Source organism: Halichoerus grypus, chromosome 4, assembly GCF_964656455.1.
Source record: "Halichoerus grypus chromosome 4, mHalGry1.hap1.1, whole genome shotgun sequence".
NCBI lineage: Eukaryota > Metazoa > Chordata > Mammalia > Carnivora > Phocidae > Halichoerus > Halichoerus grypus.
Genome location: NC_135715.1, coordinates 52,532,375 through 52,556,015, shown reverse-complemented (window position 1 = coordinate 52,556,015; position 23,641 = coordinate 52,532,375). Strand labels below are relative to the sequence as shown.

Here is a 23,641-nt window from a genome sequence, read left to right as displayed (position 1 = left end):
CATTGGGCTCTCTGCTCAGCGGAAAGCCTGCTTCTCCCTCTCCCACTCCCCCTGCTTGTGTTCCCTCCTTCGCTGTGTCTGTCTCAGTCAAATAAATAAATAAAATCTTAAAAAAAAAAAAAAGAAAGTAAAATGGATAGGTTACAATACATAATATAAAGAATTTAGATAAAAATGGAAGATAACTGAATCCACACAATGGGGAGATGATTATGTATAGTTCACTCTAGATAACTTTAGCATTATTATGCAAAAGTAACCTCAAATCATAGTCACTGGGATTGTAATATTAATTACCACGCCCTCCTACTTAAGGATTTGCTGAAAACACTTATATATGACAAAAACTTTGCTCCAACCAGGGTTTCATAACAGAAGTAACCTCTACAGAAAATTATTGGAGGGATTATTTTTCCAGTTATCCTGTGGATACATGGCTAGTACCATTGTGGATGCAAAAAACATTCAGAATTAAATCTCTCACAAAACTCCAGTTGGGAAGGGCCAGTAATAATGATAGTTTCTGATCTGATTAAATCCGTATTTTTCTTCTTTTAATGCCCAATTCTACTGGTCTTCTATGGTCTCATATTTCTTCTGCTGTTGACCCATATCAGTATGAGCCATACCAGTATGTACATCCATTGTATATATTTAGATATTCATGATTGCTAAGAATTCCCTATGTGCAACTTTTAATCAATTGTATTGTTAGGATGGTGAGATCATCATCAGGGAAGTTCCCCAAATTGTTCCAGCTCTCCTTCTATTCAGATGGTAGGATTACACTTCCCTGACTTCTTGAAGTTAGATGTGGCCATGTAACTTCCTTCGGTGAAAGTGACGAGTGTTATTTCCAAGAAGAGTCTTTAAGAGCTAGTGCATATGTTCTCTGGGTCAGTTGGCTCTGCCCTCTGCTGTCAATGATATGTGGAGGGCTATTTCTTTTCCAGAACTGTACCAAAAGCAGGGAACTGGAAATAAGGCATGTCAGGTGCAGCAAGTAAGGGGGCAAATTGTGTGTAGAAAATGCTAAAACAATAATAAAACCAACTAAAAATAGGCGTGCTTTTTATTATCACCATGTGACTATAGTACAAGACAGTATAAAAGTGCCCATTGCATAGCATGCTCAACTTCAACTTCACCAACAGTCAACAGGCAAACCAGCTGGGATACACGAATGCATTCCTTTATTTACTCAGCACCTCCTCTGTGCAAGACACGGTGCTCTGCAGCACAGATGAAGCAATGAACAGCGCTGGCACAGACCCTAACCTTACAGAGTAGCAGCTGGGGTGTGGGGGGCTGACCCCCATGCGTGTGCAAGTTGTCTTGAAAGGTATTTTTCCTCCTTCTTGAGAAGATGACATTTGAGTTAGACCTGAATGACAAGGAAGAGACAATGGTGGAAGATCTAAGAGAGCATTTCAGGCAGAGTGAACATCAATGCAAAAGACTTGAAACAAGAACAAGGCTACACTGGAAGCATTGTGAATGAGGTGGTGAGTGGAGAGAGAGAAGGTGGAGAGAGAGGCCAGGAGCAGGCACCATGCAGAATTTTGCAGGCCATGGTAAAAGACCTGGATTTTAATCTGGTTGCAAAGGGAAAATAATGGACAGCTTTAAGCTGGAAAGCAATATAATATGACTTTAGAAAGATTCCCTCCCCTGCCACTGGCTGCTATGTGAAGTATAGAGAGGAAAGCAGGAAACCAGTTAGGGGGCTGTTGCATTGGGCCAGATGAGGGATGATCATACCTTGGCTATGGAGGACATTAGGAGAAGGAAGGGAAAAATGAAGGGGGGGAAATCGGAGGGTGAGATGAACCAAGAGAGACTATGGATTCTGAGAAACAAACAGGGTGTTAGAGGGGAGGCAGGTGGGGGAATGGGTTAGCCCGGTGATGGGTATTAAGGAGAGCACGTACTGCATGGAGCACTGGGTGTTATATGAAAACAGTGGATCGTGGATCACCACATCAAAAACTAATGATGTATTGTATGGTGACTAACGTAACATAATAAAACAAACAAACAAACAAACAAACAAATAAATAAATAAATAAAAAAGAGTCTTGGCAGTGAACATGATGAAAATGGTCAAATTCAAGAAATGTTTAGGGGATAGAGAGGTTAAGACTTACCAATGGCTTGGATATTGGTTGTGAGAGAAAGAGAGGATGCATAAATGGCTCCTGGTTAAAATTAGGATTAAACAATTGAGTGGGTGGTGAGCATCAGTTACTGAGAAATTGTTTTCTTAGCTTATGCTCTGCTAAACTAGAAAGAGAAAAAGCTAATCTCCCTTCCCCAACTTCCTCCTCTACTGGCAAAAAAAAAATGCTAATGAAACATGATGAAAGAAGTATTTTTCAGCTGATTAACATTATCATATTATTCAGGCTACCGGACAATAGCACAGAAAAATTATCTGGGAGTCATCATCCTGGAGCATCCAGGACTGAACTCAGACAAGTGATTCGATTGGCCCACAGTGATATCATGATTCTATTTCAGAGTAGGACTCTGGGTCTGGGTGTCAATGCCCAGAGCCTGAGGTCTGGCCACCCACTGGTCCCTAAGCCCTGGCAGGAACCATGCTGCGCGGAGGCCATTCTATGAGCTGATAAAAAGCTCACATGGCTGGGCCTTGGGTCAGAGAGTTGTGTAATGCAGTCCATAATGGCAGTGGAGGTAAGATTAGAAACCAAAAAATATATGTCAATGTGGTCTGACCCTTTGCTGGGTTCACATGAAAATCCCATTTGCTTTCCAGAAAGTAGTGGTACAAACCATTATTCCTGCTCCTGAGCTTTCTGGGGCAGTTCTTCTATGACACAGTCCTCTTTTATAGTAGACATTATTTTTCAAAAATAAACAACACAAGATAACCACTATTTAGAGAAATATATATACATTGCTGCTTTTTGGGAATGACACTGTTTAATTCTGCCTCCTAGGTGTGGCCAGACCACCCATGATCTCCACCTTCTTTGTAGATCTATCAATAAAGCTCTTTGTAGTGAGGCCCATTTTTGTGCAACAATAAAATGTTTCTAGAAGAATTTTAGAGCCACATATATGCATATATAGATAGATAGACATAGAGATATATATGCGTGTGTGTATATGTATGTGTGTGTATGTGTGTGTGCATGTGTGTGTATGTGTGTGCATGTGTGTGTATGTGTGTATGTGTATGTGTGTGTATGTGTGTGTGTGTGTGTGTGTGTGTGTGTGTGTGTGTGTGTGTGTGGCTGATACTGTGCAGGCTCTCAAAATAATGCTGCTCCTATAATTACTTGTTAGCTTTTCCCTCCCAGGGAACTAGAAGCCTCTCTCAGAAGACATCAAGACCAATAGTCATTTTACTATTTACACATGATTTATGTCATTCTTTTGTAAAAACAAAAAACAAAAAATAAAACCACAAACCCCACAAAGTCATAACATTTTAACTCACTACACATATAATAAAAGAAAAAAATTAATGGCATGTGTTTTCATAATTAGCATGTATTCACCGTTCAGCCTGAGATATCTGACAATTCCTTTTTATTCCCCCTGTATCTTTAAAAAACAACAACAAAGAATAACAGTTAATTGAAAAAGAGAGAAAAATGGGATGATGACCAACACTTCTGAGATGACAGGGAGTGAGGTCTCAGTAATGTAGGGGGTTTATCCTGACTACTCACCCTGAATGAATCACTTTCCCAACCAAATCTTCAGGCTTTGAGGGATGTGTTTCTTACCATTTTGAGGACAAAGGGGCTGTGCAATGACAGCCCCTCTAAGGAGCTAAGCTATATATATGTCTTGGTATCACTAGCCCTTCCTTTTGGTTCCAAGGTAGTAATGCGGATGTACAACCACACAGTATATAGAATTAAGGACCTCAGACTTGCAAACACACCTAGCATTCAGCAATGCTGGCCACAACACACAAGGCCAATTGGTGTCACTGATGATTATTTAGAATTGTGTTGGGTTGGGTGACAGAAGGTTGCCAGGGACCAAGCAGCCCTGATATGAGGTGGTGCTTGACCAGCACTAGCATCAGGACAAATGGGTACTGGGGGCCAGAAGGGAGAAGTCAGCAGGGACAAGGCATGAGCCTGGAAAGGAACCCCTTGCCAGAAGAGGTCACTTTTCCTGTCTTTTCAATATGATACACCCTTCTGATGACCTAGAGAGATTACTGGGCTCCCTGTCCCGGCAGGATTGCTGTGCCAAAGTCATAGCCAACCCCATCAGGAATGTGTTCCCTCAACAAATATTTATTGCGTATCTACTATATGAATAAAATATGTCAAATTTCCATGACCTAATGGTGCTTACATTCTAGCAAGGGGAGACAGATAAGAAATAAATAAATTATTTGGTATATTGGAAGATTGAAAGCGCTAAAGGAAACAACAGACAATAAAAGGTAAGGGGGCTTGAGAATGGAAATGTGGGGCTAGAGTTTTAAATACGGTGGCCAGGGGAAGTCTCTTTTAAAAAAAATGATTTTTGAGTGAAGACTTTAAGAAGTGAGAGAGGAAGCCACGTCGTGATCTGAGTCAAGGGCATGCCAGGTGGCCTGACCGCCAGGGCAAAGACTGCGAGATGGAAGGCGCCGCAGGGGGGCCAGCGTGGCTTGAGGGCAACAAGGGAGAGAGAGAGCGCCAAGAGGGGACATCGGACAGGTAACAAGGGCTTGACCAGACCATGGAAGACTTTAAGGAATGTAATGTTTATTGAGTAAAATGTGGAGCCATGCAGAGTTTTGAGCATGGGAGTGACATGATCTGATTCATGATTTTTTTAAAAAAGAATTTATTTGAGAGAGAGAGAGAGCAGGAGCGGGATTGGGGGGAGGTCAAGGGAGAGGGAGAAGCAGGCTCCCCGCTGAACAAGGAGCCAGATGCAGGAATTGATCCCAGGACCCTGGGATCATGACCTGAGCAAAAAGCAGATGCTTAACCGACTGAGCCACCCAGGTACCCCAACTTACATTTTTTAAAAGATGAGGAGGCTTTTGTGTAATCCAGGTAAAATACAATTGCAGTTCAGACCAGAGTGGCAGCAGCAGAGGGGGTGAGAAGTGGTCAAATTCTTAATTTCTGAATCAGGATTTCCGATGGATTTACTGTTGGATGAGGCAGAGAAGACTTGGGAAGGGCTCCAAGGTTTTTGTCTTGGACAGCTGGAAGGTTGAGGTGGTTATCAACTGAGATTTGGAAGGAGCAGGTTTTGGGGGAAGATCAGAAGTTCAATTTTTGGACATGACAGGTTTGAGTTGTCTGTGAGATGTGCTAGAGGCAGTGCAGACACTTGAGCCTGATGAGGCTGGAGTTCAGGAGGGAAGTCTATGCTGGAGATACAACGGCAAAGGCTTTATGGCGGGATGACATCTCTAAGGTAAGGGTGCTGACAGAGAAGGGAGTCAAGGACCGGACACTTCAAGTTTAAGAAGGAACCAGGAGAAGGAACCACCGAAAGAGGTGAAGGTTTGACCGGCGAGGCAATTTCTTGTGAAGCAGAAGGGAGAAACTTCGCCAGGCTGTCTCTACAATAGAAAATGTCTGATTTGGGGTGATGTGATGTGATCCAAGTGTATGGCTCATGGTGGTTTCATGGAGGCTCTGGGGTTGGGAAAAGCAGCCTGGATTATGTTTGTGTGTGTGTGTGTTTTAGCATGTTTGGATTATGTGGCTGGATGGACCCACATGCCCCAAGAGATAGAACCTCGTGACCAGGGAAGTCCTCTGGTTAAGGCTGCTGGGGTCATCTCCTTCCACTTCACAAAAGAGAGAACATTTTATTTTTTTATTTTGCCAGTTGAAAGCATTTAAAAAATGATTTCCTAATCATGTACTAATATGAAGCCTGTTAGGTCTAAATGGTCTACAAAAGCCTTTTCTTCTGAATTCACTGTCTCTTCACAGAAGGGGGTTTTCTTGGTGTTATTGACTATTACTGTTTTATCGTCTTTTGAAAATACTCCTTCCTCTTTATTAATTTATGTCCTTTTAATCATTTTTTGTTCTATATCATGTATCACTTACTTCCTATTACTTGGCTATAGAATTGACAGTCATGTCCCATTCCATTTAAAGAAATTTGTCACCAAACTGACTCAGCCCCAGCCTCAGAACCTAAAGATTCCCTCTTCATGAAATTCTCCCTTCACAGAGCAATTTAAAATTACTTAGTCCCATAGACAGAGGATATTTTTCTATAACTTGAGATAGTATCTTCCAAGTTTTTCCTAGGGTAGAACTATGCAAAAGAATATAAATGCTTCTGTTTCTTACCCTGCATATTTAACAATCATTATACAACAACTATGATGTGATGGGCCAGACCTAAGAGCTTGACAAATACTAACTCATTTTATCCTCTCAACAACAGGGACTGTTTTCATCATCATGCCCATTTTATAGATGAAGGAAATGAATAACAGAGAAGTCAATGTACTGGCAAAGGACACACAGGTAGTAAGTAGCAGAGGCAGGATTTGAACCTATACAGTTGGGCTTCAGAGCTCCTGTGCTTACTCACCTTCCTTTGCTAGGGTCTGTGCCTCTTCTGGGAGTTTCCCACCATGTGAGCTGCTTCTGGTTTTTCGTGTTTTGGTTTTTTGTTTTGTTTTGTTTTGTTTTTCTTTTTTTTTGATGAGATCAGAACTCCATACCTGGCTGGCACTCCTGGCTTGCCCCTGAAGTTCACAAAACAGCATCTGGAAAATAGGTGATCGGACGCACTTTGGCGATGACATGCTGAGCCCATGAAGCCGCGGACCCTAAAACAGCCACCCAGGTGGAATCCCTCAGTCATCAGATATTCCTGATGCTACTAGCTATAACAACGGGAGCTATTGGTATTTTAAGCACATTCCATGCAAAAGTGACCATTTTAATACTCAAAAGAACAAATATCAAGATGAAAATGTTTAATCTATTTCTTCTCATCTGATTTTTTAAATGAAAGGCTCATTGCAAGAAACTGTGTTTGGATGTATTTAAATGTTGCATATGATGTATTATTTGTCTCAGAGGTACAGGTCTGTAAAAATAAATAAATAAATAAAGGCAATGTTGCTCAGAGGGTTCAGTCCCTGGTATTCTCCTGTTCTGAACGCTCTCTGCACTGTGACCACAGCAGCACGTTTCCTGTTTCTGCAGATGTTTGGTTCCCTTCCTGCAACCAGCATGACAGAATCTCTCCACGGGCCCGATTTCTCCGCACGTGTTCCTGTGTATGCCGAAGTTTGAGAAGCTTGCTTGTTAGATGCAGACCCATACTCAGCAGTCGGGGTGGGGCCTGACAGTCTGCATTTCTAACATGTTCCCTGGTGATGCCCCTGCTGCTGGGCAGCCCTGCTCAGTTTGAGTAGCCAGGGCCCAAAGCTATGGTCTTCCACCTTGGCCGCTTCCTTGGAAATCCTGGGAACTTTTTTGAAAATTACTATTGCCTGGGTTCCGTCTTCACAGACTCTGACTCACCTGATCTAGGGCATGGCCTGGACAGCAGGATTTTTCAAAGCTCCTCAGGTTTATCTTCTGTTCAGTGGTGATTAAGACCCACCACTTTGGAGAAGTGCTCCTGGACCAGCACTTGCAGCATCTCCTGGGACCAGATTAGAAATGCAAATTCTTGGGCCTCACCCAAGCATCTGTGTGGCGACAAGACTGTGTGATCCTGATGATCACTCTAGTTTGAGAACCGCTGACTTAGAGGCTCATAGACTAGATTTTCCATTTCTCTTCCTTCTCCCCTTCTGTTTCCCCATATTTTCTCTTTCCTCTGCCTCTTTCTTTCCATACCGCCCACCACCTGTGTTTGCAAAGTGTTTGAATAGTAGGATAGTACCAGAATACAGTGATAAAAAGCTCAGGGTCTGAGGGTGGATGTGGAGAAATGATGGGGTCATCTCAGTAATTGACAGTTGGACACTTTCAGTCAATTCAGGCATTGTGTGGCCCAAGCCAGAGTAAACTTGATGCAAGAAAATTTTGTAAATCCTTTGTTTGCGTATACTCACATTTTTAAGGAGGGCACATGTTGGGATGAGCACCGGGTGTTATACACAACTAATGAATTGTTGAACACTACATCAAAAACTTACGATGTACTACATGCTGGGCTAACTGAACATAATAATAAAAAAAAAAGAAATGAGAGGCTGAATTTACCAGAACAAAAATAAATAGACAAACAAATAAATAACAAATAAAACCAATAATGTCAAACCATATAAATACCTGCAAAGAAACCAAATAGGAATTGTTTTAGTATATGCTTCTGCCAGTCACCGTCTAGTGCTTTTTATGGGCGTCAACTTGACCGATTCATTCAGAATGTGCCCGCACCCAGGCCAGAGCAGTGGTAACTGTCATTCAACCACCAGTGAGCGCCCAGGGTATGTTCTCAAAGTCCGTGGAGCTAGGTCTTCACTCACATCATTTTTAGCTCTTGATCTCTGAGACTGCCGGATACTTGAATTCACTACGTCTCGCATCTGAGGAAGAGGCAAACATTCATTGAGGGAAAACTGGCCAGGCTGCCGTGGGGGCTCAAGGAGGTAGAACAGTTCCTGCTGGGGAGCTTCCATCCAGCAGGAGGACGAACATAGTGCACAGAAACCAAGAAGGCCTAATATGAACACGGGGTCACCTGGCATGCCGTTGACTCGAGGAGAAGAGCCTCAGGGGCGTGGCCCAAAGGGGAGGAAGGACACATTTTACATGTGTTCTGCCTACAGGCATTAATATTAGGCATTATTTAAACACCTTATGACAAAATACACATGACACACAATTTGCCCTCTTAACCATTTTTGTGTACAGTTCAGTAGTGGTAAGTATATTCACATTTTTGTGCAATCTCCAGAACTTTTTCATCTTGCAAAACTAAAACTCTGTACCTGTTAAACAATAATTCCCTAAATCCCCTTCCCTCAGCCCCTGGCAACTACCATTTTGCTTTCTTTCTCTGAATTTGGCTACCCTAGGTACCACATGTAAATGGAATCAAATAGTGTGTGCCTTTTAGTGATTGGCTCATTTCACTTGGCCTAAGGTTCATCTATTGTATAGCATATGACAGAACTTCCTTCCTTCTTAAGGCTGAATAATATTATGTATATGTATATCACATTTTATTTATCTATTCATCCATCAATGGACATTTGGGTTGTTTCCACATTTTCGCTATTATAAATAATGCTGCCACAAATATGGGTATAGAAATATCTCTTAGAAACCCTGCTTTCAATTCTTTTGGAAATGTACCCAGAGTGGAATTGCTAGATCATAGGGTAGTTCTATTTGTAATATTTGAGAAACCGCCATAATGTTTTCCATAGTGACTAAAACATTTTACATTCCCACCAACAGTGCACAAGGCTTTCAATTTCTCCACGTCCTTGCCAACCTTTGTTATTTTCTGGGTCTCTTTGATAATAACCATCCTAATGAATATGAGGTAGTATTTTATTGTTGTTTTGATTTGCATTTCCCATGATTAGTGATGTTGAACATCATTTCATATGCTTATTGGCCATTTGTGTATCTTCTTTGGAAACACATCCACTCAAGTCCTTTGCTCATGCTCAGGTCATTTGTTTTTTGTTGTTGTTCAATTGTAGGTGTTCTTTATATATTCTGAGTATCAACTACTTAACAGATATATGACTTTTAAATGTTTTCTCTCATTCTGTGGGTTGCCTCTTTACTCTGTTGATTATGTCCTTTGATACGCAGAAGTTTCAAATTTTGGTGTAGTCCAATTTATTTATTTTTACTTTTGTTGCCTGTACTTTGGTGTCACAGCCAAGAAATCATTGCCAAGGGTGCCTGGGTGGCTCAGTTGGTTGAGCGACTGCCTTTGGCTCAGGTCATGATCCTGGAGTCCCAGGATCGAGTCCCACATCAGGCTCCGTGCTCAGCAGGGTGTCAGCTTCTCCCTCTGACCCTCCCCCCTTTCATGTGCTGTCTCTCTCTCTCTCATTCTGTCTCTCTCTCAAATAAATAAATAAAATCGTGGAACACTACATCAAAAACTAATGATGTAATGTATAATGATTAACATAATAAAATTTAAAAAAAGAAAAAACAAACAAAAATAAATAAAATAAATAAAATCTTAAAAAAAAAAAAAAGAAATCATTGCCAAACCTAATGAAGTTTTCCTTCTGTTTTCTTCTAAGGGTTTTACGTGTAGGTCTTTGATTTATTTTTAGTTAACTTTTGTATATGGTGTAAAGTAAGGGTACAACTTCATTCTTATGCATGTGGATATCCAGCTTTCCAACCCCATTTGTTGAAAAGACTGTCCTTTTCCCCTTTCAAAGGTCTTGGCACACTTACCAAAAAAATTTTGTCCCTCTCCATGAGAGTTTATTTCTGGGCTTTCTAGCTGTTGCGTTGGTCTGTGTGTCTGTCTTTATGCCAGGACCCTACTGTTTTGTTTGCTGTAGCTTTGTAATAAGTTCTGAAATCAAGGAGTGTGAGGTCTCCAGTTTAGTTCTTTTTTTCAAGATTATTTTAGTTCTTTGGGGTAATATTAGACAAACTTTTAAAGCAATATTCAGACTACTCCCATCTTAAAACCTTCAAATGAATTCCCCTGACTTGCAAATCCAAAGTCCTTACCAAGAGGACCCCCAGCCCTCCTCACCTCTCAGTATCTTCCATCCTGTCCACAGTGCTGTAGCCACACTGATCTCCTTCTGTTCCCCAGGTTCGTCTCTCCACCCCAAGTACATTTTACTCACATATCCATCCATCCATCCATCCTTCCATTCATTCTGCACTATTTATTGAAGTCCTACTATGTTTGTTTGGACCTTAATATATGCACTGCACATATAGGAGTTAATAAACACTCATGCTGACTCCTTCCCAGCTTTTGATTGAGAGGCCTTCCTCCCCTCTGTCTAAAGTGGCTCTCCTTCTCCTCCCCTACACCTCAGTCTCCATCTTTATACTCTTTTACTGCTTACATAGACTTACCTCAATTCTTCGTTTTGTTTACCTGTGTATTATGTGTCTCCTCCATCAGACTTTAAGCTACAAAAAGTTGAAGACCCAGGAGATACTTTGTGGGGGGTACTCAGTACAAATTTGTTGAAATAGTAAACTGAATTTCACTGACAATTTTCTAAGAGGACAGTAAAGCTGAGCAGAATCCCTTTTAGAGGACAGAGTTGTCAATCACGTTTTTAAGCCCTGGACGTTGCTATAAAATGGGACATTGCCAAACCACCATTTAGAAGGATACTTTATTCTAGTACAAAACACAGAATAAAGTATTGTAACCATAATTTCACTGTTAAAACTGAGTATTTCTGAGGTCCCTGAACTTTTTCCCTCATCTTCTGATCTAACCCTTTCCAAAGGAAAAAAGAGAGATAAGAAATGTACCCATCTGACAGCAAGAATCTGATATTTTAGAAAACGAGAGAAATTTCCTCTGAAGGACCAGCTTATATTTTTTTACTTATGAATACTACTGACTGATTCAAGGTCATTGACTTAACATAGAGAGTTGTAGATTCCATTACTCTCCTGGGCAAAAAAAATGCTGTAAAATGTGAGTTGATCCAGGTTTAACCAAAAAGAAGAAGGCATGCCTCCCAGATAATCCCATTTTTGATGGTCATTCAATTAAATGTAGCCACTTAAGTTATAACTCCCCAAATTACAAATGTGCCTGTGCCATATTTATGGTACCTGAATAAACTGAAATTCATGAGACCTTTTTGCTACTTTCTTCCCTTGGGTTCACAATCCAAAAGCATTTGCTCGTAGTAGATGAATATAACATGGACACATATGTGCAAGTTTACCTCATTACCAACCACAAGATAAATGGATTTGTCCATATTATAAAATCAAAATACCATATTATAACTTTACACCATTAAACCTGTTAAAAATTATATTTTATATCCTTCCTGAATGTACAACCTTAAAGTACTATTTCTTAAAATAAGAATGTCAGACTTCATTTTCCTGTGTAAAACAAATCGTGTGAATTCTATTATTTTATCATACTTTGTTTTCACTCAGACAATTTTGATCTCCTACAATACATTCAAGCTAAACTGTTTGTTTAGTGCACTCTCCGGGTCTATTACTCACGAAAGAATCAGATACTCTAGTGATTATCTTGCGGAGGCTCACTCATTGCTTTTGGAAACAGGCCACAGATGAAGTAATAGTAACCACACTGACACAAAAAAAAAAGAAAAGAAAAGAAAAAGAAAAAAAAAGCTAAACCAGCAATAAGTATTATGACAACAGATCACATCTTGATTGGGAAAAGCAGAGGTGGTATTCTGGCTTTTTCGACTTTGTATACACATATTATTTCTCTTGACATTCTGCCCCTATCTACCACCAATAAATCTTCGGCCAGGAAAGATAGTCTAAATTTTCCCTGAGGATCTTCAGGAATGACTAACTGAGTGTAGCTGACAAAACATGAGAAATTTTATTTCAAAAATAAATATTTCCATTATGCTTCCATAGGGGATATGTGAGGTCAGGATATGTTACAGAATTTTGCTTCACAGCATTTTACTAATTTTCACCACAATTATTTCTCTTCAACAAACATACTGGAGTCCTTGCCAGAATGTTCCTTACAAGATTGCTTAGAGTAACTAAAAGTGAAAAGCGACCCAGATGTCCCACACCAGGGGATTGGTTGAATAAAGCATGATAAACACATATCAGGGGACTATGACATGCCTATCAAAATGATGCTGTAAAATATTTATTAATGTGGAAAGATGTTCATTTTATATTGTCTATTGAAGAGAATGTACTAGGTAATATTTGTATTATATTTATATATAAGAGAAATATACTTATAATGTATGAAATTATGTATGTATTATAATGTATCAAACATTTTGTATTACAATGTATGCAATACATTGTAACATGCATAACATACTGTTTCCTTAGGAATGCTTTTCCTGACCTCAGACCACACCATGCCCTCCTTAGACACTGTCCTAGCACACTGTATTCCTCTCACAGTGTTTACCAGATTGCAAATTCAGTTGCTTCAGAATCGTTCAAGTTATTTTCCCACCTGAATATAATCTCCTTGAGGGCAGGAACATGTCCATCTTAGACCCTGCTGTATCTAGCTGCATCTAGCTTCTGGTAAGCAGATCAAAATCTATACATCTATTTGTTGAATGAAAGAATAAATAAATATACACAGAAAAAGTCTGGAAATATATAACATGAAAATGTTGACAATGGAGGGGCACCTGGGTGGCTCAGCCATTAAGCGTCTGCCTTCGGCTCAGGTAATGATCCCAGGGTCCTGGGATCAAGCCCAGCGTCAGGCTCTCTGCTCAGCAAGGAGCCTGCTTCTCCCTCTCCTCCCGACTTGTGCTCTCTGTCACTATCTCTGTCTCTTTCTCTCTCTAAAATAAATAAATAAAATCTTAAAAAAAAATGTTGACAATGGCTTTTCTCTGGACAGTGGGATTATAGGTGATTTTTCTTAATTTTCTAATTTTTCTACAATGGTTATGTATTTTTTAATAAAAATGACTTGATAGACTTTTAAAAATAGAAATTGTTTTAGTCACCCTCTACTGGGATAATGTTATAATTAATTCCAAAATATTAAAGTCTTACAACGAGTCTTCATTTCTCGCTTAGTGTCAATGGGTGAGCTTGGGTAACTCTGTTCCAGAGTCTGGGTCAAATTCAGGTCTGCTCCACAAGTTTTCCTAGAGGGAACAAGGCAAAAGGATTAATTCCTACCTAGGACATGCTGTTTTCATGGCAGGAAGCAGAAGCACAAGAGGAACCAGCAGAAACACACTTTTAAAACCTCTGCTCAGAATTGGCACTCTGTCACTTGTACCTTCTATTGGCCAAAACAAGTCACATGGCCAAGCCCAACGACACTGAAGCAAGGCTGTGTATCTGCCTCCTGTGAGGCGTAGTTAAGTCACCTGGCAATGGGAAAAATGTATTGCAGAGAGGAAACTAGGATTTAGATACAATAATCCAATCTATCATAATACATCATAGTTTCTACTACATAAGGTCAAGTTTATGCTAGCAAAGTCTCCGTCTAAAAGTCAGAATCAAAACAATGAAGCTCTGAGAAGAAGGGCTGAATCCCCGAATGAAAGAACAGCCTTTCAAATACACACACATTTCAGGATAAATAATCAGCATGACTTCAGACTGTAAAGTTAACAATAGACCAAAGAAAAGGCACTACATAAATTGTTGTATGTGGTAGACCGTTGCATCAATAACCCCCACTGATCTAGAGCAGATTCATATCTCCCTGTAAACAGGTGATTCTGGACTGAAGGCAATTTTGCCACCCAGATTGGCAGCGTCTAGAGCCATGTTTGGTTGTCCTGACCTAAGGGCTGTGGAGAGGGCTGTTACTGCCATCTGCTAGGTAGGGGCCAGGGATGCTGCTGAACATCCGACAATGTACAGAATTGCTCCCACCACAAAGAATTATCCAGGCCCACATATCAAAAGTCTGTTGACAAACCCTTCTGAAAACATACCGCCTTGGTTAGTCCCCTCCCACATTGACTCTAGGTTTGGCCTTGTGATTTGCTTTAGCCAATGTGACATTACCAACTCTGACACATGCAGAGGTGTGAAATGTGAACGATCACTGGGGCTTGCTATCTTTGCTGCATTTGAAATTTCAACCACAATGTAAGGAAGCCGAGACTTCTTGCTAAGTGCTAGGGACACATAGGTCACCTGCTGCCATTGCCCCAGCTGTCAGTCACATGAGTAAGGCTATCCAGAGCCAGTGATCCCCTAGAAGATTCACCAGCTACCAGTAGTCATGTGATTGAACCCAGGTAAAACTAGTAAAAGGACTTCCCAGATAGAGCATAACCTAAATTGACAAACCACAGTATCATAAGCTGATATATGATTGTTGCTTTAAGACACTATGTTTGGGGGGAGTTTACTATGAAGCAATTTACACTTTGGGGGATACAGGTTAATATGCTGTGACCAAAAGACTCAGACAAATGGTAATTTTAAAAAAGAGGTTTTTAGATGGAAGTTCAAGACTCCAACATGTTATCCATCTCTGGGTGCAAGGTGGCTTCTGTAGCTCCTGACATCACATCTACATCCCAACCAGCATAAAGGGAGGAAATACAATGGATGTTCAAATGCAACCTTTTTGGGTCTGGACTTGGATGTACTATATACCATTTCTGCTCATATCCCATTGCTTGAACAAAATCACATTGCCACATCTAGCTGCAAAGGGGGTTGAGCAACAGAGACTTTATTTAGCTGGGACAACATTCTTTATGCCCAGGAAAAATTCCAGTTGAGTAGAAGAAAAGAAGAATGAATACTGGAAAACAGTTAACTGCCATAGTTATTTTGAACTTGAAAAAAAATACTTTAATTCTAACATACGCAGGTAGCAGATGAGGTAGTTAGCTGGTAGCCAGAGAAATCCAGAAAATTGTTGCAGTGTTCCAATTTACTTTGCTAATATAACCCTGAGTTTGTTACTATAAAAAAATTACCTGCTCTTGAATCTATAACACAATTTTTATTACTTTGTGGGAAAAAAGTTGGTTTTTATCAAAGTGGAAGATAACACAAGTTTTCATAATGCAAATATTTCTTCCTAATTTCCATTAGGAAATCAAAATACTTTCCTAAGGAGACATGCCCAATATGTGGAAGCCTTCAAAGGAAGAGCTGGTGCCTGACCTTAGCATCTAGAAGGTTTTGGCATCATTTTCCCATTTTGATCATCTTCTTCTTTCATAAATTTTCCCCTCGATTTTCCAGTCCACATTAAATTCTCAGATGTCTGGGGACCAGATCATAGGACTTGTAGACCCTGGGAAGGGCTTAGCTTTAACTGAGTAATACACTCTACACAAAGTGAAACTAGATAGCACTTAAGTGAGGATGCATGGAAAAAGAAATCTGTATGACTTATAAACCTAAAAACATCCGTATCCTCCCTTCGTGGAAGGAGTAGATAGGAAACTACACCGAGATAACCAGTTTTCTCTTACAGGATTCTCTGTCTGAGAATACCTGTTGGTGAGAATGGGGAGGGACAGTTACTCTTAGGCATTGCTGATAGGAATGTAAACTGTTTAACCCATGGGGAGAAAAAATTAGCAGAAACTTAGAATTTCAAAAATTCACATCACTTTAATTGATCAATTCTATTTCTAGAATTTATCCTACAAAGATACTTACACATATAAAAATTTACGTATGTTTTAAGATTATTTCCTGAAGCAAGCTTGTCAAAGGGGAAAAAAGGAAACAACCTAACTATTCATTAGCTGGGATTTATGACTTAGAATACATAATGGGGTATGATACAGCTGTAAATGTAAAATATATAGTAAATGATGACTGAAATACTCTGTTCAATTTTAAAAAAACAAGTATGAAGGCATAGAATGTTATCCATAATGCTGTCATTTGTTTTTAAAGGAAAGAAATGTTTGTAACTAATGAAGTCCTTAGATGGATAAACAAAGTGCTTACTTTTTGAGGGAGATGGAAACCAGGCTAATGTAGGATGGGATGGGAAGGAGAAATTTCCAATAAACGCACTTTTCTACTTTTTGGCATTGGAAACATGTGAAAATATTTCCTCTTTGAAGAAAAGGGTTTTGGTTTTTGTGGGTTGCTTTTGTTTGTTTGTTTGTTTTAATGAAAAGTACCACCAAACAATGACCTTTCTTGTTGGAGACACTGTGTATTAATGTAGCCTAAGGTTCTATTTCTTTACTCTTAATCATTACATCAGGTTGAGATCTTGGTAATACTCATTCTACGGCTCCTGCAGGCACAACACTTCACTGCAGTGTGTTTGGTTCTCCAGCACTCTACCTTCCTCCGGGAGCAGCATCTCCCTATTTCCAGATGCTCTTTCATTGCCTTTTTGTGACCAAAATCTGCTTTCCCCTTTGTTCTAAATACATTCCCCCTGCTCCCGCTCCAAGCCCCGCCTCATCATAGCTTGACACAAGCCCAGCTCATCTTTCTAGACTCACCTCAAAACTTCACCTGTGGATGGAGCTTGACCCTCCCAGCAGAGTGAGTTTCTTTGGCCCCTTATTCCGAAGGCTCTGGGTTGTTATCTCCATGAGGGCACTGTGTTCTTTGCTTTGGGATTTATCTCTGAACAATGGCTCTGGCCACTGGACCAAGAGCTCCGCTATAGGGCAGGACTCAGTCTTCTTCCCCATCACACCCCCAGGACCGAGGCCAGTGCCCAGCAGGGGGAAAATACTCAATGACTGTTCGCTGAAAGAATGAATCGACTCTATTACACAGGTGAGGAATTCAAGGCTCAACCGAGATTGACTAACTTGGTAAAGTGACACCCCCATTCGCCCATATTTTCTTTTCCAGTTAGAGAAACACTTCAGTGCAAATTAAATCTGTTAAAATGGGAATCTGAAGGAATTGAAAACAAATCGAAAACACATAAAGGACTCAGCTCATAAATGGTGAGCGAGGACCTGCAGCCACACTTATTGACTACAAGCTCAGTGCTTTTCCACTGCACCAGGCTCTTACCAAAAGTGGGTATATGTCAGCTGGGTTGACTGGCAGAGGTTTCTTTCTTATTTATTGTTTAGGGCACTTCAACGTTAAGGGTTGAACCAGAATACACTCGGGGCAGCATGTTTTCCCACTAATATTTTCCTACAGACACAGCCATGAAACCTCTGGCTTCTGGCCAGTGAACCCCTTCGGGAACCACAATTGCACAATGAGGCAAATGCAATGTGTAAACAGAAGGGCTTAAAACACAGAATGTAGAGAACTCACAGCTGCATAAAGCAGTGAGAGACTCCAGCGAGTGTGTCCCCTTGATGGCGTCCTGAGGAAGCAGACTAGGAAGCATGGATCTGGCGGCCACTTGGCCCCCAGAAAGCAGCTGGCCAACACAACTTGGCAGTATTCCCTGGGGCTGTGCTCATTCCTGGTGGCATTGGGCAGGGTGCCCAGCATCACCCTCTGTATGCGACACAGCAGGGCAAGGTGCCCAAGGGTTAGAGACACAAACATCTGTTGGAGTCACCGAGTTGTTGGTCGCCTGAGTTCACCCGCAGAGAACGTGTGGGGGGAGCCCACGGCCAGGCTGTTTCCAGGATGTCCTGACCCTGTGAGGGACACGGCAGTCTCCAGAACCCAAGCCCAAAGGTCAGCCAACATGGAAACAAATGTGAAAGTCTCCCCATCAGCAGCAGCAAGCAGACCAGGGTTGGGGGCAGAAGCTCAACCCCTCCTACTCAGACTAAGATGCAAAACACCGGGGTTGAGCCAAACAAATGGCAGCCAAGCAACTGGTAGGAAAGTAGAGAAAAGGTCCGTTGTGTTTTTTGTTTTTTGTTTTAATTTTGTCTTTTCAATAAGTGACAACTTGATGAGTTTTCTTTCACAGAAAATATGGCTTCCAAGAGAAGCTATTTGGTTTTATTTTGGGGGTTTTTATGGATTTAGAACATTTCAGGGATGCAAGAGTCCATCAAGGTCACCTCCTCCAGCCCCTGACCCTTGGGGTTAGCTCGGGCTTTCTTTTGAGTTAGTGGATGCGCCCCTTTATAACAGAGCCACTGAGCTGTGCAAGAGGCAGGCCCAGCAGGCGTCAGCTAAGGCAGATAAGCTCACCTTACTGGGAGGAACCTAAACTGGAAGGAACCTCATTCCTCAGTGGTGAACCACCCAAGTCCCTTTGCCATTCTGTGCATTGTTTTGCTTTTTTAAATCGTAATTTGTTCCTAATTCACACAATGCCTGTGCCTTGATTATGATCTCTGGGCATAATATGATCATTTGAAGGGTAAAAGCAATATGATCAATTTATTTCCAAAATAATCTATTTGCTAATCAGCCAATGAATAAATATGTACTGAGTTTTCAAGGGTGGTTTCCTTGGCATTGGCAAATCTAAATGCACTCATTGGTTCAATCAAGATACCCCAATGCCCACTATTCATGGGGTATTATTGTCTTAGCCCATTTGGACAGCTGTAACAGAATACCATAGACTGGGTGCCTTATAAACCACAGAAATTCACTTCTCATAGTTCTGGAGGCTGGGAAGTCCAAGATCAAGGCGCCAGCAGATCCGGAGTCTGGTAAGAACCCACTTCCTGGTTCATAGACGGCCATCTTCTGGCTGTGTCTCTTCTGGCCATATCCTCACAAGGCAGAAAGGACAAAGGAGCTCTCTGGGGTCTCTTTTATAAGGGCACTATTTCCATTCTTGAAGGCTCCACCCTCATGACCTAAGCACCTCCCAAAGGCCCTACCTCCAGATACCATCACATTGAGAATTAGGTTTCAACATAGGAATTTTAAGAGGACACAAACTTTCCGTCCAGAGCAGGCACCTGTGGTCGGCACTGGGGCTATAATGCTGAATAAAAGCCTGCACCTCCTTCCAGAAAAGTTACAGCCTTGGCAGAAGATGCTTTATCCATCTAATCTAAGAATTCCAAAGATGGAATAGGTCAGGCTGGAAATTCTTGAAGATTAAAAGTGTTTGCCCTCCCAATGCAATAGCAGGATTTTACTTATTGGGTAATTAAAACTTCTAAAACTCCCCCCCCCCAAAAAGGTACTATATACTAATAGCACTCCTGACATAAGGTGCCAAATCTGGAGCACAAGCCCAAGGCAGGTCCTAGCTTGCAAAGTTGCTGCAAACGTAACACTTGGAACTGGGTACCGTGTCATTGTGACGGAAACCCAAAATAGAATTTGACTTGGCTAATGTAACTTTTATTCTAATTGCTCCCCAGCTCCGTATGATCTCTGTATTATGCCACTCAGCAACCATTTCTCCCTGTTCTCTCATTTGTAGAATTCAGAAACTGTCTTCCTGATGGGCACTTGGCTGTATGATTCTCACTAGCAGAACTAAGATGGAAGAATTATCCTGAAAGATCTCCATGTAGTCTACGGAGACATTCCACTCAGATTTACTAAGTTTCACAGGAAGCTGACTGTTGGGTTAAGAAAACATATAGGCCAAACATACAATGACATCAGGCCTCCTTCCCTGACGCCAGCCGGGTGTTTGATGTGGCGACATCCTCCAGCCATGTGATGCCAGTGTTAGTTTCATGATTCACATTGTGAACCTTTGGAAATGCTGAATCTAAGTGAACGAGCCTCCATTCTACCCAGCTGTACGAGAAACACTATTTGTAAATAGTCTCTCCCCTGTGGTAGTACTTTGACTTGAAGACAGTTACTCCGCAATTTCGGCAGCTTGTTCCATGGTCCACAAAGTGACTATGGTCACAGTTTGCAAGTGCTTTAGCTTCCCTTTCTCGCTGCTAATGAACCGGAAGCAGCATTTATCGCAGTCTCCTTATTCTCACATACCTACTTGAAAGAAGGGAATCAGAAGCAATGGCTTCAAGATTTGAAGGCCAAGTTCCCTTCATGGTACCACTTGATCACCCAGATGGAAGAAATCCTTCGAGAGTCCATATGACTGAACCTTTGAATCCTAACACACTCTTCAATCATGCAACTGCAGAGAACATTTGGAATGGTCAACCAGCACCCTCCCCAGAATAAACCATGAGAAATGCTACTACGGTTTCGATGCTGGTTTGATTTTCAGTGACCTGTGTTCAGAAGAGTCACATGTGATAGCATGTGTTTTGAAAATCATTTTCTGATATAGATTCACAAAGGAAAAATGGTTTTGATAAAATCTATTCTGTTTTTATTTTTTTAAGTAATCTCTACACCCACCGTGGGGCTCGAACTCATGACCCCGAGGTCAAGAGTCTCCCACTGCACTGACTGAGCCAGCCTGGTGCACCGATATTATCTATTTTAAATTTAACTTGAGTACAATAGAAAAATTAACAGACATGCCTCATGCAACAACCAAAGGTATCCAGTAAGTCATTTTAATAGAGAAAATAGCAGAGGTCAAAGTTTGTAACAATATTTCTGAGGGTTATTTATAGTTTAATTCTTTTATAACACTCCTAGTCATAATTTCATAACAAGCAAAACAGCAAATAATTTACCCAAATTAGTTCTTTATTGCTTCTCCCCTTGAATATCTATTATTCTCAAAAGACCGGTCAGCTTGATACTTAATTTTTCCCACTTTGAGATGCCTCTCATACACAGGCTTCACACAAAGTATCCAATTTTAAGCATCTGGGAACTTTCAGATGTGATCACGACTGCATATGTAAATAGCCACCTGCTATATTGACTGCCTACTTTCTCTGTGCCAAACATCGCATTTAGTGCTTTCCAGACCAGATCTTTCAACCTCACACCAGCCCTATTATTTTGTATCGTATTGTACTATAAACTCTATTAGATTATTATTCTGTTATTCTTGTTTCTCAGATGATGGAACTGAGTCACAGAGGTTTTAACAAGCTCTCCGTAGTCTGAGAGTAAGTAGATGGCAGGTTGGGATTGAGACCGAGTTTTAAGTGGCTGTCAGATGTCCAAACATTCAACCCCATACCCTATCTGATCTCCTCGGGAAAGAGGTCACTTGGTAAAGGCACTTTTTTCACCTTCCCATTTCTTCTGGGGCAAAGAATATCGTGCTACTCTGTTTAATTTGTCTCACAGTGGCTGAGAGATTGGGATTTGGTAGAAAAGAAAAATGACACTTTGAAACTGGGAAAGTCGAGTTGGGGCTGCTGCTACGGTAACTGACCAGGAGAATTTCCTAATAGTTAAGAAAATGCTGGAGCGAGAGAAAGGTCCCTGCTGGTTAGCAGGCTTGCCTAAGATGAAGGAAGATTTTTTTAAGTCACAAAGTTGAAGCTACGTCCTAATCACAGAGACTATTTTCAATGTGTTCAATATTTTAGTGCATTCTGAATTTGACTATATCCCTGGTGGAGATGAGCTGTATAAGCTGCATGAAACTATATAATGAGTGTGGCTAAATCTTTAACTGGTTGTCTTTATTTTTCAGATGAGAAACATGATAGAAGAGTCCAAAAGTAAATTAAATAACATTGAGAAATTCTCTCAGTTGTCTGCAAATCTCAAACTGTTCAGAAAAACAAAGTCTGTTTAAATTTTATTTAAAGAATCAACTGCAATCTCACCACCCAGAGCAAACATGTTAATGTATTAGTATCTGCATTTAGAAATGTTTTGTCTATGCATAAATTTCCTTTTATTAAAAAAAAAGGATCAAACTATTTTGGACTATGTTTTGTTCTTTTTAACAATAAATGATGAACACTGTGTTGAGAAATATTTTTCTACAATCACATTTTTAGTGGTTGCATATGCATTTGACTGAATTTATTTAATTACTGCTTCACAGTTAAACTTTTAGTTGTTTCCTTTTTTTTTTATTTTTAGAGAGAGAGAGACCACAGGGGATTGGAGGGTGGGTCGAGGGGGGAAAGGGCAGAGAGAAAGAGAGGGAGAGAGAGAGAGAGTCTTAAGCAGACTCCATGCTGAGCACAAAGCCCTGACGCAGGGTTCGATCTCATGACCCTGAGATCGTGAACTGAGCCAAAACCAAGAGTCAGATGCTTAACTGATTGAGCCATCGAGGCACCCTTGTTTCCCATTTTTTAATACTAATAAACAACATTGTTTGTTTTACAAAATGGAATCATGTCACACATGGTGTCTTATATTCTGCTTACGTCACTCACAGTACATTCATTGTAAACATCTCTCCAAGTCAATGACTATAATCTACAACATGGGCCCTCATCAAAAGCTGCATCTAGTAGCTAGGGATGTTCAAAGTTCTTTCAATCTGAGACTTCATAAAAACCATAAAAGAACACAGAATTGTATCACGAATTAAGTATGGTTTATTATCCGATGAACTTAAGTAGGAAAGTACATGAAACAACCCACATCCAGAACACTCATTCAGTTACAATGCAACTCTCTTCCTAACTAGCAATATCTCCCTAATAAGAGATGTGGCCAAGAGTCAGCTTTCTGCTCTGGTTCTGGTTTTTGTTGCCCTATTTTGGGGTCATCTGCCGATCCTTGTTGCACTCCATCTGTGCCTACAAACCACACCAAACATCATCAGATGGTATCAGAATTTACCTACAAATTTCAAAGAATTTCTAGGCTTTCTGCAATTACTCAAAAGTTGATTTTTTTTCAAAGCACAGAATCTTTATTTCCTTCGTTGTTTCTAACCACGTCTATTTTTATTTGTCACTTCATAGATTCCAATTATATGACGGCATAAGCTATATAGAGCACCCAGCATGGCACACAGTAATTATTCCGTAAGTGTTATTGGTTACTGTCATCTATACAAATGCTGTAAACATAACTCCCCAGTGAGTCCACAGAATGACTGCTCTACAATGTCTCACTGTGGTAGGAGAAAGAGTTTTAAAGCCTCTCCTAGCTTTTGGCAGGAAAGAATCAATTTCTGTTCTGTGTAATTCCTAAAAGACCTCCAACTTCTCCATTTTATAGATGTCAGTTACTCTACATGTATTTTTCATATATCACAATATCCCTCCCCAGCCACTCTAATTACGGTCAAGAAAGCAACCTTTTTGCTGCCTCACCAGGGCCCTTCTGTGGAACATTAATCATAATGATATGCATGTTGTATTTGC

The 23,641-nt window shown here is 40.6% G+C and overlaps 1 long non-coding RNA gene across 1 annotated transcript; it reads left to right on the top strand.

Moving 5' to 3' along the window:
* Positions 1-4,550: 4,550 nt before the first annotated feature.
* LOC118544999 (uncharacterized) lies at positions 4,551-8,013 on the top strand. Its single transcript, XR_004921889.2, has 2 exons — positions 4,551-4,694; positions 6,403-8,013. It is a non-coding gene; the product is annotated as an uncharacterized LOC118544999 (long non-coding RNA).
* Positions 8,014-23,641: the final 15,628 nt, after the last annotated feature.